The sequence below is a fragment of the Malania oleifera genome, chromosome 1 (assembly GCF_029873635.1).
Source record: "Malania oleifera isolate guangnan ecotype guangnan chromosome 1, ASM2987363v1, whole genome shotgun sequence".
NCBI lineage: Eukaryota > Viridiplantae > Streptophyta > Magnoliopsida > Santalales > Ximeniaceae > Malania > Malania oleifera.
In genome coordinates this window covers 22,668,324-22,685,695 of record NC_080417.1, presented here as the reverse complement: position 1 = coordinate 22,685,695, position 17,372 = coordinate 22,668,324, and positions in this window count along the sequence as shown.

Genomic DNA, 17,372 nt, shown 5'->3' with positions numbered 1-17,372 from the left:
CACAATATATTAACCGGCCAACTTTCGAAAAATGGAAAAAAAAAAAAGAGTCTACTGCTTTTATTTAATTTTTTTTTTTTCGGGTAAGCAGTGTAAAATATTAAGAGGGGGAGGGCTTCGTTGGTGGGTCTGGGACATAAAATATAAAATTATATGTATATACTGTGAGAACATCAAATACTGAAATAAAATAATATTAGAAAAAAAATACTACTTTATTAATAATAACTTTCATTCTCGGATATATGTTGGGAACAAGAAGAAAATAAGAATATATCACTAACCAATATGAATGAATAACATACTTAGAATATGTTTGGATTAAAAATTTTACTTGGAGAAAGAAAAGGAAAGGAAAAAACAAGGAAACTCATTTTTTTTTATTGAATTTTCCTCTTATATTAAATTATATTAAAATAAAATTTTATTTTGACATGATTAAAATTAAGAAAAATTAAATATTAATTATGTGTAAAATTAAAATTTTGTTCATAAATTTGGTAAAGTTTTCATTTATTTCTTATCTTCCTCAACAATGAACACATGACAACGTGGATTCCTTTGTATTTTCCTTTCCTTTCACTGATATTTTTTGAATTCCAAACGAGGCCTTATAAAATCTTACAATAGGAGTACTATTACAAATTCTTACAATCACTTAGAATTGATTCACATAGAATAGCGAGACTAATACTCTCGTAAGGATTTAAACATAAACGGAAGAGAGGAATATTTTGTTATCTTTTTGTCATTAGATGACAAGCCTCCTTATGCAGAATAAGGGAAGCAAAAGTGAAGATAAGAGGTTATATTATATGGAGAGGTGTAAACTTCGTATTTATTCGGGTGGATTGCATCACATGAGCTATCTTCGGAATCTTTATTTGCTAAGTTGGAAAGATAAAAAGATAATAACTTTTTTAGGTTGTCCACTACGATTCCGATGATGTCATCTGTCAATCTTTCATCATATTTTTCATATCGTGCCTGGTAGGACTTTCCCAATAGTCATTGTTGTTTTCTTAATTTAATTGATCAAATTCATCAATATACTCTTTATTAAAATCATCAATTGAGAGATGTACTTCAATTGATACGTCAATTTTGGTTAATTTGCTTACTTTTACCAAGTAATTGTTAACTTCTTTTGGGTTCTCGTAGTAATTAGAAATTAATCCTAATGGGAGCCTGTAATTAATCTTGTTCCATCAATTACTATTCCTTCGACATCTTCCTTTTTACCAATGGCAAGGTCTCTTTAAGTTTTATTCATAAGGTAAACTCATGACCAAAGAAGCATTTCTTCTTTAATTTTTATTGCATACAGATGATATGCAGTCTAAGGAATCTTAAAAAGGTAAACTCTCACCATTGCCGCCACAGTGAAAATCACCCCCATCCTCCTCAAAGATGTCACGGCCCGAAAATTTTTCTTTATTATTATTATTATTATTATTATTATTATTATTATTATTATTTTGATATATTTAAATAATATGATATGTCTGCTCTGATACCAAACTATAATATAGACATAATCAACCCGGACCAAAGTGGGGTTGTAACGCCGTGAACTCGCCAAGTGGGGCTCGGGGTGTTATGTGTTCCCTTCCCCTATCTCTGATACCATAAATACCATTCACGCAGCGAAAAATAATTAAACATTTTCAATTAAAATACCAAAGTTCTATACTATACATCCCAAAAAGTGTATCCATTCACTTTATATTACATAACCAGGAATTAAACCTAACTTTTAAATACTTCATATCTTACAACCACTCATAATTACCAAAAATTCTAAACCCTGCCCTGGAGCTGGCTAAGCTCAATCGCCAGAAGGTCATAAAAAATGAGTTGTATATTGGAGCGAGACACTTCTTAATATAGATGGAATAAATTATAACAGTGTGTGGCAAATGAGTTTTAGTGTATACAAAATATACTCGTTTATTAATTAACAGTAACAGTAAAGACACATGCAGATTGTTCTCACACATACACATTCATTATTTATAAGCAAGAGCTCCCCGAGGATTGGAGAGATTACACGCCCATACATGTAACATCCATTTGCTCTAATACCGTTTATAATTTTGCCCATTTAGTTTGGGTGTGGCTATAACTGATACCTATTAGGGCACTCACCTTATTCAATAAGCCCTCGGGTGGAGAGTTTTACCTTGCCATAATTTGTTTATTCATTTTAACTTCACACATATTCAACATCAATCATACCCCAGAGATCCACGTATACACGAATCATACATTATAACAGAACACATCAATATTCACAACACATTCAATTCACATGTGCATACACACAACCACAATAAACAATACACAAAACTTCACTTCTGCATCTCACTTTCAGTGGTTCTCAGGGCATACCTCCCCATCGTTCTCAATACGTACTTCACTTCGGACATGCTACACTTTCACATTGACCTATTCATGGTAAATCAGTAAAACAACCTCCTACCCTGCCACATTTTACCCCATTTATATAAATGACAATATAACGACCTCCTCAAGTCCTGCCAATGTTATATTGCTATTTATATCATGGACAATATAACAACCTCCTCATGGTCTGCCAATGTTATATTGTGAATTACACGAATAACCACACAATCACCCAAATACACAAGCTTAGATACCACAATGACTCACAATTAGTTTATTATGAAGAGTTAATCCCATGCTACATGGTTTGGATGTTAATCATATTGTTACTGTAATGTCCCGACCTGCCACGTGGGGCTCGGGGTGCTACTTTAGTGACATCTGTGTACTTGATACCATATTCATTATATAAATGCAGTGGAAGTAAATAAAGCATTCTCCAAAATCCATTACCAGAGTTCTAAAGTGCTAATAAATATAAAAGTCTTTCGACATCCATATTACATTCCAACCAAAAGAAAGAAAACTAACTCAATCCGTACGACTGTATTACATATCTAGGAAACTTCACACATAACTTAAATACAGTAGAGTTCTTACAAACACTCAAAAAAACTAAATTGACTATCATCCCGCCCCAGAGTTCACTATACTCGACCTCGAGATGGTCCTGAAAAGATGATTTGTATATTGGGGTGAGACACTTCTCAGTAAGGCAGATTAAGCTAATATTAGTGTGTGGCCAACATGAGTTTTAGTGTATATAGATAACATCTCATTCTCCCTTTAACCAAAAATAGCATTTATACATTATACTCACCCTACACAGTTGAAAATACCCTTTTTCATTTCCACAGTATAAACTTGTTTTATAAATAATAACACCATTTAGATAAATAGACATATATGCGTAAAAGACACTCCCCGTGACTAACGACATGCTTAACCCCCATGACGGGTTGTGCGGCCCGAAAGCCGGACTTAGCCCTGAGGGATCAATCTAGACAAAGTCAAAGTATCCATTTGCTAATATACACCTGCAGGCATCCGCAATCTAGTTGCAGGTCTGATTGCCTTACCACTTCTTGGTCCAGACCCCAGGGAAGGTACCACCTCTATGTAAGCTAATCAGCTGAAACCATCCTACACCTCTCAATCCAGTGTGGGCGCACATGGCCAAATAATAATTCCCTAGTAGCGGTACCGTGCTCACAATACAACTGGTTCTCAGGGTTTTTATACCATATCATGCAATTTAAATAGTAAAAATGTAGTATAAATTTCATTCTACATAAAATTTGTCATTTCACAAAACCCGGCCCCCGATTGTCAAATAAACCCAGCTCACGGCCATCATATACAACCCGACCCTCGACCGTTAAATAAAACCCGGCTCACAGCTGTTAAGTAACACCTAGGTCTCGGCTATTAAATAAAACCCAATATTTCACAAAGGCAGTTTTTGTATTTTCACAAACAATTCAGTATTTCACAACCATACCCAAATTCAATTATACCATAACCTATACCGATTATTCACCTACCATACAATTTCAACATTTGAATATAGCCATTTAAACAATCAAGAAAACAAAGTTTGAAGTTCGTAAGATAAAACCCTATTTTCCACTGTTCATTTTATCCAAAATACCATATCATATATCCTAAATTTATAAAGTCCACTTTGAACAGTCGATTTTCGAAATAACCCTTGAAATCATATATATATATATATATATATATATATATATAGCAGTTTAATCGGTTCAACTTTAATAAAATCCTAACTTAACTTGATCCCTTTACCTGTTTACTGAGAGAGTTCCTGCGACGCTCCTAAAGCCCAACCCACGGCAACATGGCTCTGAAGCCCTGAAAACACATTTCCCCAGTTCAAACAACTCCACCCCAAAATAATAATCATTAAATGGAACGACCTGAAATTTTGATCCATTTTTTTTCTTTTCTATATTAATATATGATTTCTAATACCTTGCATGAGCATAGCTGACATCATCATGGCCCGAAGTGGGATCATGGAATCCTGTGCATTTCATATAACACCTAAGTAGTAGAAGAACAAACATATCCAACATATTCCAAAATACAATACCTGAGTACCATATACCTAACTGTACACATACACATATATACATAACTTTTCCTAAAAATCCCAAAATATTGTGGGCTCCACAGACTAGCTCAAAACTCACCCCAAAAAACTACGCCGACTCTACACCAACTCTACCTCTAAGCTGGCCCTGCTTGCCTCTTTGGATTACTTGAAATGTTTAATAATTTTGGGGTGAGACACCTCTCAGTAAGGAGAAACATGTTATCACCAGTGTGTGGCATATAAGTTAGTTGACAACATATCATTTAATTAATACTGTATACGATATACGTCAAGAAAACATCTGTATAATAACACATGCTTATATCATATCGAATATGAAAATTTATGAGTTATCTATTCAAAAGTACTTCTATCTATAATACGTAATCTCTACTTCCTGTGTGTACTATGCATAACTATATATATATATATATATATATATATATATTTGTAAATTTCCCCCTGGATGGCTATATGTCATGACTTACCCCCTTATGATTGGGTTGTGCGACCCGAAGGTGGGGCTAAACACTGGTTGGCCCTCCAGTGCTAGCCTAACTGTATGCATATCTGGATGCCCATAGCATGAAAGGCCAGCTCCACCTGGTCCGGACGCCAGGGAGCTTACAACTCTACCCGAGGGCACAATCAGCTATACCATACTCTATTTGAGACGTATAGTTGCACTATCTATACTGTAATGCAATGGTACCGTGCTCTGTAAACTGCTGTATTCCATCAGGGTCTGACACTATATAATAATATTTCTATATAAGTCTAGCGGTTTTACCATGATTTTGTATTTCTGTCTAACCATGATTTTGTATAAACTGTATAGTCATGACGCTGTAATAACCGTATATCTGTATATTCTGTAATGTTGTAACTATAATTTTGTACTTTGTATGTCATGGCTCTATATTCTGTATAATCTGTATTTCTGTATATCATGGTTCTATATTCTATATATCATGATTCTATAAAATTCTATATAATCATGGTTCTTTATTATGTATATCATGATTCTATAAAATTCTGTATAATCATGATTCTATATTCTGTATATCATGGTAATAAAATACTGTATCATCAACTCTGTAAAATACTGTACAATCTTGTTCTGAAATATACTACGTAATCATAATTCTGTAAAGTACTATATAAGCATGATTCTGTAAAATATTGTATATCATATAAACTGTATTTCTATATAATTCTGTTATAGCCATAGCTTTGTATATAAAACTGTATAAACTATGTTTCATAACTCTCTAGGCTATATAATCATGTTTCTGTAAAATTGCATAACATATTCTATAATATTCCAGTATTTCTCATGCACAAAATTCAATAAAACTCTATAAATATGTTTTGTAAAACTGTATAATTTTCATGCTCTGATCAAATACTATATTATACTGATAAAATGTCTAATAAGGCTGGCATAACATGTATTCCCCTTACCTAGCTATCTAACTCTAAATATTACTTATAATTTCATGCATGCGGTGTTTATAATTTTCAATTCTCTGAAATAACACTCATATAATTCTCAGTCACACAACTGAATTTACATAATAATTATCACATTCATATTTTTCCCAACTCCACATATCAAGCATTTCTAAACTATAATTTACTTAAGCTCCTGGAAATATACCGGCTCGAGTCCTCAACCCATATCTACAGGATCCCAAAAACACCCTGTTAGCCTAACAAGGCTTTCACATCTAGTTTTGATGATAACAAATGAAGAAAATCTTAATCACATTATGTGTTCAAGCAATGATGTTTTCAGGAATCTGAAAAAGCCAAACTCAACAAAGCTTCGAAAGATCACCAAAAAGCTTAAAGGTGTATGTTGTGTCATGAAGTGATCAAACCGGGAAGCATAAAGACATCTGAAGATGAAATGAACCTAAAACTTCAAGATGATCATGAAGTTTCAAAGAACAAGAAATGTTCATATTGTTAGGAAATCTTCATGTAAGTACTTCAAAGTTAAAAATGTCATTTTGAATGAAATGAAGTTCATTAGGGGATAAAAATGGACTTAGAGACTTTATTTTAATACCCCAGAAAATGGTTTTCAAAAGTAAGAAAGCAAAGAAACCAAATATCTTTGAAAAAGAAAGAAGGAAAGTGTTTTTGTACTGTCTAGGCGATTGAGGTTAAATCCTCAGGCAACTGAAGATTTTTGCTGAAGAAAATCAAACAGGCAATGTATCTTCAGGCGCCTGACCCTATGTCTTCAGGCGCCTAACCCTGTGTCTTCAGGCTTTTGAATGTACTTAAGGCTACTGAGGTTGCACTTTAGGCAACCGAAGTACGGCAACGGGCAGATTTTTTAAACTTCTCTTTTTCAAATCTAATTGACTTGCGCCCTAATATTTTTAGAAAATTTGAGGGCACTCCAAGAAAACTTGGGGAGCACGAATGAAAGTGTTTTTGAAGCCTATATATACATGGTTTATGAGAAAAAAATCAACCAATCATTGAAAATTCCTTTAAGATCTCTTTCACTCAAAGCTCCTTGCTATTTGTTTTTAAAGCTCTGAATTGCTACGAAATTTCTGAGAAATCTTTATGCTCTTACAACTTCTCTGAAGTATTTGATTTAGGTTCTTGATCCTCCTCAAAGAGAAGTTAATCGGTGATATTTATATTGAGCTTCTTACTTCATTCTTTTGATATTTTGAATTTGAAGTATATTAGTTGTGCTGTAATTGTTGTACTAACCAGCTCTTTTAGGAGCAAATTCTTTGTACACAAATATTTGATTTGTATCTTGTAGATTGACGATTCCAAGGGTTGTTTGGATCGTTGTCTAAGCAAGGGGATATTGCTTAGAGAGGCGGGCTCTAACCTATGTAAGGAGTGACCGGACGAGGGGATATTGTTTGGAGAAGGCGGGCTCTAGCCTTAACCAAGGAGTGTTGTAAAGGTATTGTTCTGCCCGTTAAAGGAACAGGTTTAGTGAATCCTTTGGTGGTTTTCCAAAGGCGAGGAAGTAGGTTGGGTATAAGCCGAACCTTGTAAAAATCCCCATCTCACTTTCTTTTTCCCTTACTCTTTATTTTCAGCATATTTAAATTGCGTGGATGGTTTAATTGATAATCATATATACTACGTAATATATCAAGTAAACTTAAAGTTTAATTTTGATTTGGGTTACAGAAACTGAAAGGGAGTACGTTGGTTATACCATATCTTGCGAAAACCATACAGGAGTACGTTACTTGGTTAATAGCCCAAAGATAAATTAACTGAGAGTTTAGTTGAGTTCTGAATATTGAAGAGTGTAGATATTGTGTTGATTGGATGTTATATTGAACATCATATTGAAGAAGAAATTTCATATATACAGGGTTTTGTTCAAAACTCACATTCACCGCAGGGCTGAAAATATCAAAAGCTGAAAGTGACATATATTATATTGATTGTGATTGGATGGTATAAAGATTTGTTTCATATTCCAAGAGTCTTAAATCTTGAATGATTTCATCAATCTAATAGTGTTGCAGTGAACTTATATTTGGTAAATAAATTGTGGTTGTGTTGGTTTGGAAATTGTGATTAATTATTTGAATTTTTTTACTTTCAAAGTGTGGTTGAAGGTTGAATGTTTAATTGTGTTGTTGATTGATTATTCAAAAGAAACCAAGTTCTTGTTTGATTGACAAAATAAATAAAAAAGTCAAAGAATTGGTTAAATCAGAAAAGAAGTTAAGGACTTTAAAAGAACTAAACAAAAAGTTTTAAAAAGCCAATTCACCCCCCCTCTTGGGAAGCTATTCCTAATTTCAATTGGTATCATAGTGGGGTTATAGAAAATCTTAATTAGTAGTTATAAAAAGATCTTAATGACTAACTTAGGCATAGCTCCCTTTGGAGAGGGACAATCTTCAACTAGGCCTCCTATCTTTTGTGGTTTGAAGTACATGTTTTGGAAAAAGAAAATGCAAATCTATCTCCAAACGATGAATTGGAAAGTATGAGAAGTTGTTATAGATGGAGATCGAATTCCCACTAAGATAGTAGATGGAAAACAAATCCCAAAAGAGAAGAAAGATATGACCGATCAAGATTATAAAATGCTGCAAGTAAATTCTAGTGCTATGAATGCTCTATATTGTGCTTTAGATGCCAATGAATTTAATAGAGTAATGGCTTGTAAATCAGCTAAGGAAATATGGGACAAGCTTGAAGTCACTTACGGAGGCACCATAGATGTAAGGGATAATAGGATCGATATGCTTACAAGTGAATATGAAACTTTTAAAATGAACTCAGATGATTCCATAACTAATATGTTTACTAGGTTTACTCACATAATCAATTCCCTAAATGCACTAGGAAAAACCTATACTACTTATGAGATGATAAGAAAAATTCTTAGAGGGCTATCACTTAAATAGGAACCAAAAGCCACTGCTATAACGGAAGGAAGAAATCTGAAAACCACTTCCTTAGATGAGCTTATAGGTTCTCTACTTACATATGAAATGGTTATGAATGAAAAGAATGGAAAAACCAAAACCCAAGATTCAATAGCCTTCAGAGCCTTAAAAGACAACTCAAGTAGTGAAGAAGAAATGGATGAAGATGAAGTGGCCTTCATATTTAAAAAGTTAGCAAGAATACTAAGAAGAAGAAACAAATTCAAAAGAAGAAATCAAAAATCTAAATCAAATGAAGAAGTTAGCAAGAAATCAAAGAATAAAACTCCTATGTGCTACAATTGTAATAAAGTTGGACATATAAAACCAGAATGTCCACTACTACTAAAGAAAGAGCCTAAGAAGAAAAAGAAAAAGGCCATGAAAGCCACTACTTGGGACATGATGAGTATAAGTAGTTCAGAAAATGAATCAAGTGACAAAAAGGTTGCTTATACATGTTTTATAGCTTGGGACAATGAGGAAAGTTTCTCATCTAAATCTTCAAATAATTCTTGTTGTGATGAATCCGATGATGAGAGCATGCCATCATATGAAGAACTTCAAAATGATTTATTCAAAGTTCATAAGATGCTGATTAAAGTAACTAAACAAAACACTTCATTGAAAAATATGAATGAAGGTATAATGAAAGAGATAGAAACTCTTAAGGCCGAAGAAAGAGAAAAGGATTCTAGAATCAAGAAAATAGAAAGTAAGAATGAATCTATGAAAAGAGAATTAGAATCCAAAAATCTTACTGAAAATAAAAAAGACTTGAAAATCAAAGAATTAGAAAGCAAGAATGAAAGAATGTTAGAAGACCTTCGATCCCTATCCTCTACTGTACATGAGAAAGATATGTATATTTCTGAATTAGAGGATAGAATCAGAAAATTATCTCTAGAGTTAGAGAAATCATTAAAGAAGGTTGATAACAAGAAAGACATAGAGTTAAATGATCTCAAGAATTAAATCAAAGATAAGGATGAAATTATTTATAACTTTACAAAAGGGAAGGAAAATCTTGATAAGATGATTGCTCACAAAGAATGTTATTGAACAAAGAAGGCATTGAGTTCAATGGAGTTGAAAATAAAAGGAAAAAGAATCTATATATGGAATATTTCTCAAAAGAATCCAAAGTCTATGCTACCACATCTAGTAAAGCCTACACGAATACAATTTTCTATAAATGTAAGAATAAGGAGTTTGAATGTCCATTTAAGAGAAAAGGTGTGAAGACTAAACAGGTGTGGAAAATAAAAGAAACATCCCTTGACAAATCAAAAGGAACCAAGAAGATATGGGTACCAAAAATAAAATAGAGAGTAGAAGGATCCATAAAGGTTGGATGATTAAATGAAACAAAAAGGAAACTCTAAAAGCTTATAACCTAAGTGCTGCTAAAAGATAGGAATATATCAATAAAAAGAGAGACTTGAACCATTATACAATAAGAGGAATAAGTTAGAAAGGTTCAAAACAAAGAAATAAGGAAAATTCAGAAGTTGAAGCACTTCGGTTGACTGAGCAGATAACCTCAGGCTCCTACATGTACCTCAGGCGCCTAAGCTCCAGACCTCAGGCGACCGAACAACTACTGTCTGTTGAATTTTCACCCAGAAAATTCTTCAGGCGCCTATACTTATTCTTCAGGCGCCTGAAGTCACGGAGTCCTCATATTTTAAACGCGTGAAACCCTATTTCTTCTAAACTCTAGGCTCCTAAACCAAGATCTATCACTCACCCGAAGTTCCCAACACCAAACCCCCTTCAATCTTAGATGCTAAATCTTTTGATTCCAAGCTTCTAAACTCAATCATACGTGTTCTAGGGTTTGAAAGAAGGTATTAGCTGCTCCAAGAAAATCTCACAATGCCTCGAACTAAGCAAACAACAAATCGTGGTTCATCTTCTGGTAGAGAAGATCCTAATATCGATCGATGGCTGGTATCTTCTCATGCAAAGCATGTTTATCGAACACGTCTTCAATCCATAGATCCTATATTTAGCAAGGTCCTTGATGTTCAATTTTTCAACTCAGAATTTTTGGATATTTTGCCGTTGTTTCAAACCATAGGATGGAAGAACTTCATTATTTACCAAGCTGAAGGACTTTTTCCCAATCTTGTCAAAATATTTTATGTTAATTTAGTTCAAGGAGAGAATAGCTTATTAACTGAAGTCAAGGGTAGGAAAATAGTTCTCACTCCTTAATTGTTGGCTCCCATTCTTCAAATTACTCCAGGAGAGTTTGAATGTCCTGCATTTGCCCAATCTTGGATTCTTCAACAAGAGTTTACACCAGAAGAGTTTTTGCCACTAATTATAGAGAATGAGCCTATCTACTTTGGACATCCGCCACTTTATAAGCAGCTAAATTTGAGAGCTCAAATCCTTTAAAAGATCATCACAAATAACATTTTGCCACAAGCTGGATCATATGATCGTCTCTCGTTTATCGATTGTTTTGTGTTGTGGTGTCTATTAAAAGGAAAAAAGCTCGATTTGGCTAGTCTGATTATTAAATGGATGTGGGCAAAGATGGATGCAAAACGAGTCACTCTTCCATATGGGGGAGCTCTTAATATGATCTTTGCAAATCAAAATATCACATCCTCATCAGACTTTTTCATAAAAAGGACCAGATATGAACTCTTTTCCTCAACCACTCTCAAACAGATGGGATATGAAAAAAGAAATCAGGAGTGGTTCTTAAAAGGAGGTAGACAACGAAGAGTAGCTGCTACACCTCCTCTTTCACCTCAGGATCAGCTAGATGGTTCAGCCTCTGAAGCTCCCTCATGGTTCACACCGTTCTATAATGAATTCACCTCTTTTAGCCGAGATATGCACGAGGGTATTAAAACTCTTCAGGATAACTATTCCTCCTTAGATCAGCGTCTTATGCACATTGAGATGATTCGAGGTAGTTCCTCACACGGTGATCCTATGGACACTAGCTCCATACCCCATAGTGATGATTCATCAGCTGAAGAATCTGAAGAAGAGAAAGAAGGATATGATGAAGAAGAAGAGGAAGCTGAGGAAGAGGAAGATGATAAAGAAGAAGAAGAAGGTTCACAACAATCCAAAGGAAAAGGGACTATTGAAGATAGTGACACTAACTTTGATACATAGACTTTTGATGGTGTTTTTGCTACTTTGTATGCTACACATGCTTAAATTCTGAATGTACTTTGCTTTTTGTTGATGTAAAAAGGGGAAGTATGTGTAAGCAAAGACTATAAGTCTCTAGATGTATTTGTTTCTAACTCTGAAACCCTGAATCTTTGAAAGCTTTGTTATCAGTTTGATGTATTATAAGTTCTATTGTTAATGATAAATCTGCAAACTTTGAAACTTCTAAACTTATGACTTAAAATAAATTCTTGAGTATGCTAATTGTCAGGGGGAGTGTTATGATTTATCACTTGGTTCTCTAGATGCATATAGTTCTTTGCTCTTTGTATTAAAATTATGTATCCTTTTTGTATGATGTCAAAGGGGGAGAGAACAAAAATATGAATTGAATATTTGAGCTGAATATTGAGCTCCTGAATATTAAGCTAAATTGAATATGCACGCAATTGACTATATGTTGAAAACATTATATGTTGACTATATAAAATGCAATGCTGAACTGAATACTATGCTGAATGTTGAAAAATACAATAAATGCAAATATTGGGAAATATTACTTGAATCTATGCTTATTGTAAGGGGGAGTGTTTTACAAGCTTTTATAAATTTTTGCTCCATATTTGTCATTATAAAAAAGGGGGAGATTGTTAGCCTAATAGGACTTTCACATCTAGTTTTGATGATAACAAATGAAGAAAATGTTAATGACATTATGTGTTCATGTAATGATGTTTTCAGGAATCTGAAAAAGCCAAACTCAACAAAGCTTCGAAAGATCACCAATAAGCTTAAAGGTGTATGTTGTGTCATGAAGTGATCAAACCAGGAAACACAAAGACATCTGAAGATGAAATGAACCTAAAGCTTCAAGATGATCATGAAGTTTCAAAGAACAAGAAATGTTCATATTGTTAGGAAATCTTCATGTAAGTATTTCTAAGTTAAAAATGTCATTTTGAATGAAATGAAGCTCATTAGGGGATAAAGATGGACTTATAGACTTTATTTTAATACCCCAGAAAATGTTTTTCAAAAGTAAGAAAGCACAGAAACCAAATATCTTTGAAAAAGAAAGAAGGAAAGTGTTTTTATATTGTCCAGGCGACTGAGGTTAAATCCTCAGGCAACCGAAGATTTTTGCTGAAGAAAATCAAACAGGCATTGTATCTTTAGGTTCCTGAACCTGTGTTTTCAGGCTCCTGAACGTACTTCAGGCTACTGAGGTTGCACTTCAAGCAACCGAAGTACGGCAACAAGCAGATTTTTCAAACTTCTCTTTTTCAAATCTAATTGACATATGCCCTAATATTTTTGGAAATTTTGGGGGCACTCCAAGTAAACTTGGGGACCACGAATGAAAGTTTTTTTGAAGCCTATATGTACATGGTTTATGAGAAACAAACCAACCAAGCATTGAAAATTCCTTCAAGATCTCTTTCACTCAAAGCTCCTTGCTATTTGTTTTTAAAGCTTTGAATTGCTGCGAAATTTCTGAGAAATCTTTGAGCTCTTACAACTTCTCTGAAGTATTTGATTTAAGTTCTTGATCCTCTTCAAAGAGAAGTTAATCGATGATATTTATATTGAGCTTCTTACGTCATTCTTTTGATATTTTGAATTTGAAGTATATTAGTTGTTCTGTAATTGTTGTACTAACTAGTTCTTTTAGGAGAAAATTCTTTGTACACAAATATTTGATTTGTATCTTGTAGATTGACAATTCTAAGGGTTGTTTGGATCATTGGCTAAGTAAGGGGATATTGCTTAGAGAGGCGGGCTCTAGCCTATGTAAGGAGTGACCGGACGAGGGGATATCGTTTGGAGAGGGCGGGCTCTAGCCTTAACCAAGGAGTGTTGTAAAGGTATTGTTCCGCCCATTAAAGGAACTGGTTTAGTGAATCCTTTGGTGGTTTGCCAAAGGCAAGGATGTAGGCTGGGTATAAGCCGAACCTCGTAAAAATCTCTGTCTCACTCTCTCTTTCCCTTACTCTTTATTTTCAGCATATTTAAATTGCGTGAATGGTTTAATTGATAATCATATATACTATGTAATATAGAAATCAAGTAAACTTAAAGTTTAATTTTGATTTGATTTGCGAAAACCGAAAGGGAGTACGTTGGTTATACCATATCTTGCAAAAACCATACGAGAGTACGTTACTTGGTTAACAGCCCAAGGATAAATTAACTGAGAGTTTAGTTGAGTTCTGAATATATAAGAGTGTAGATGTTGTGTTGATTGGATGTTATATTAAACATCATATTGAGGAAGAAATTTCATATATACAGGGCTTTGTTCAAAACTCATATTCACCACAGGGCTAAAAACATCAAAAGCTAAAAGTTATAAATATTATATTGACTGTGATTGGATGGTATAAAGATTTGTTTTATATTCCAAGAGTCTTAAATCTTGAATGATTTCATCAATCTAATAGTGTTGCAGTGAACTTATATTTGGTAAATAAATTGTGGTTGTGTTGGTTTGGAAATTGTGATTAATTGTTTGATTTTTTTTACTTTCAAAGTGTGGTTGAAGATTGAATGTTTAATTGTGTTGTTGATCGATTGTTCAAAAGAAACCAAGTTCTTGTTTGATTGACAAAATAAATAAACAAGTCAAAGAATTGGTTAAATCACAAAAGAAGTTAAGGACTTTAAAAGAACTAAAGAGAAAGTTTTAAAAAGCCAATTCACCCCCCTCTTAGGAAGCTATTCCTAATTTTTGTATCAGAGCGGGGTTATAGCAAATCTTAATTAATAGCTATAAAAAGATCGTAATGGCTAGCTTAGGCGTAGCTCCCTTTGGAGAGGGACAATCTTCAACTAGGCCTCCTATGTAGTGACCTGAAGAATAATAGTATTTAAATAATAATGAGGGAGAGAATGAAAACAGAAACAGAAGGAGGCATTAGGCTTCGTCGACGACATTGCATTTTGGAGATAACAATTTCAAGAATTACCAGGCTTCGTCGACAAATACAGGGTTTTGTTGACGAAGGTCTTCAGGACCACATCGATGAAGATAAGATTTCGTCAACGAGAAAATACTGAGTGAAGGTTTTGGGCTGCTCTGAATTTCATCAACGAAGGGTAAATTTCGTCGACAAATTTATTAAAGGACTTGTCGACTAGGTGACGTGTCTCATCGACGAATCTGGCCCTATAAGTAGTGAAAAATCGGACTTTTATGACATTTTCAGTAATCTTTCTCTCTCCTCTCTCTCTCCTACGGTCCATCTCCCTTCTCTCTTCGATTTCGGCCCTGCCAGACGCCGAATCGACGATTCAAAGCCACCACGACGCTCCTAGCAAAGTTTTCTGCAAGTTTTCTGGAGCAGATCATTGGTGAAACAAAGTTGGATTTCATCTCAAATTCAGGGTAAGGCCTTTTAGTCCATTTTTGGCAATCTGACAGTTATAGAAAATGATGTAGGTGAAGAAATACTGATATTTTGTTATGGAAAACGTCGTTTTAAGGGTGTTATGTAGGAGGTCCTGCGGGTGTTAGGCCAGTATACCATAGGGGTTTCTAGAAGTCAGGTAAGAGAAATATGCTATCCTAAGTAATTTTAAAATATTATACAGTTTATTAGATTATGAAAATTATGTATTAAAGTATGGTGTGGCCTGAGAATATGAATATAGTATGAAGATATGTTATACGAATTCTAGTATCATGATTATACCAATCTCAGTACCATGATTATATGAGTTTCAGTACTATGATTATGCAGTTTTCAGCGTTATTATTATACAGTTCTCAGTATTATGACGTATGGATTACAGTTACAGTTTATTCATTATCATGGTTATTACAGTTATTTCAGAATCATGATTACTCCCTAATCGACATGCTCTTGTATGGCTCTTACCACAAATAGAGCAAATAGGGTATGACTGCTCACCCTGATACTCATGATATCCTCCCTCCTATCTCTGAACTCTGCCAAATCTATTTCCCCTCCAACGACTCGACTAGAACTCGTATGAAATCCTGAAGATGTAGGCCTCTTTCTCTGACTCGAGATCCCCACATCCCTCTGGCCTAGTGCTCCTGCTTCTTTCTACTCGCTCTCCTCCGCCATAGTGGCCCTGTTAACCTACTTAGAGAAGTCCTGCTACTTTAAAACCACCACTTGTTTATAAATATCCCGTCTCAAACCCCTCTTAAACATCCTGGCCTTTTTCACCTCATCTGGAATAATATAAGGGGTGAAATGTGACAACTCGATAAACTTCGCTACATATTATTGGACCATAATATTTTTCCAGAGTCAATCCCAGAAATTCTACTACCTTCGCCTCCCTGATGGTGGTGGGAAAATAATGATTAAAGAAGATTTCTTTTAATCAGCACCAGGTCATAACTACTAGTACCTATCTTTGTTCCTCTAGTAACCTCATAGCTGTCCACCACCTTTTGGCCTCACCTGTAAGTTTATAAGCAGCATAAAGTACCCTCTGCTCGTCAGTGCAATGGAGGACCGTTAGTATTTTCTCGATCTCTTGCATCCAATTTTCAGCCACTGTAGGATCTGCTCCTCCTGAAAAGGCCAGAGGATTCATCTTCGTGAACTTTTCAATAGTACAACCTCGCTCTGTCGATGGTCCTCTCTGCTCTCTGAAGCTACGTGCAATCTCAGCCATAACCTACTGAGCCACACTATGTAAGATTGCGTTTGAATCCCCACCACATGCACCAGAGGGGCCTGCCCCATCGTCCCCACTGGCATGAGCACTACTCCCTCCAGGGTCCATCATGAAAAGGAAAATAAAAATAATCTGAGGACCCTGTCTGCATAACATAACTAACATATTCATCTACTTGAAATCTCATATCACCAATTACTCTATTGTTCTTACTCTCAATTTAAGATTCAATCTAGCAATTGAGAAACACAACCCAACAATAGTTTACTATGACTTTCCTGAAATCATCATCCTAAGAAGAACATAGAAATTACTACGAAAATCCTGCTTCCTGATCATGGAACAAAACCCTAAATACTCATCTTAATTTCCCAAACATTGACTCACTAACTTCTTGATCCATTCCTATACGCTGGTATTGTTTTCTGCTGCACTATATAGTTTACAGAACCTAACAACCTAGGCTTCGATACCAAATTGTAACGACCTGAAATTTCCATCCATTTTTTTCTTTTCTATATTAATATATGATTTCTAATACCTTGCATGAGCATAGCTGACATCATCACAGCCCAAAGTGGGACCGTGGAATCCTGTGCATTTCATATAAC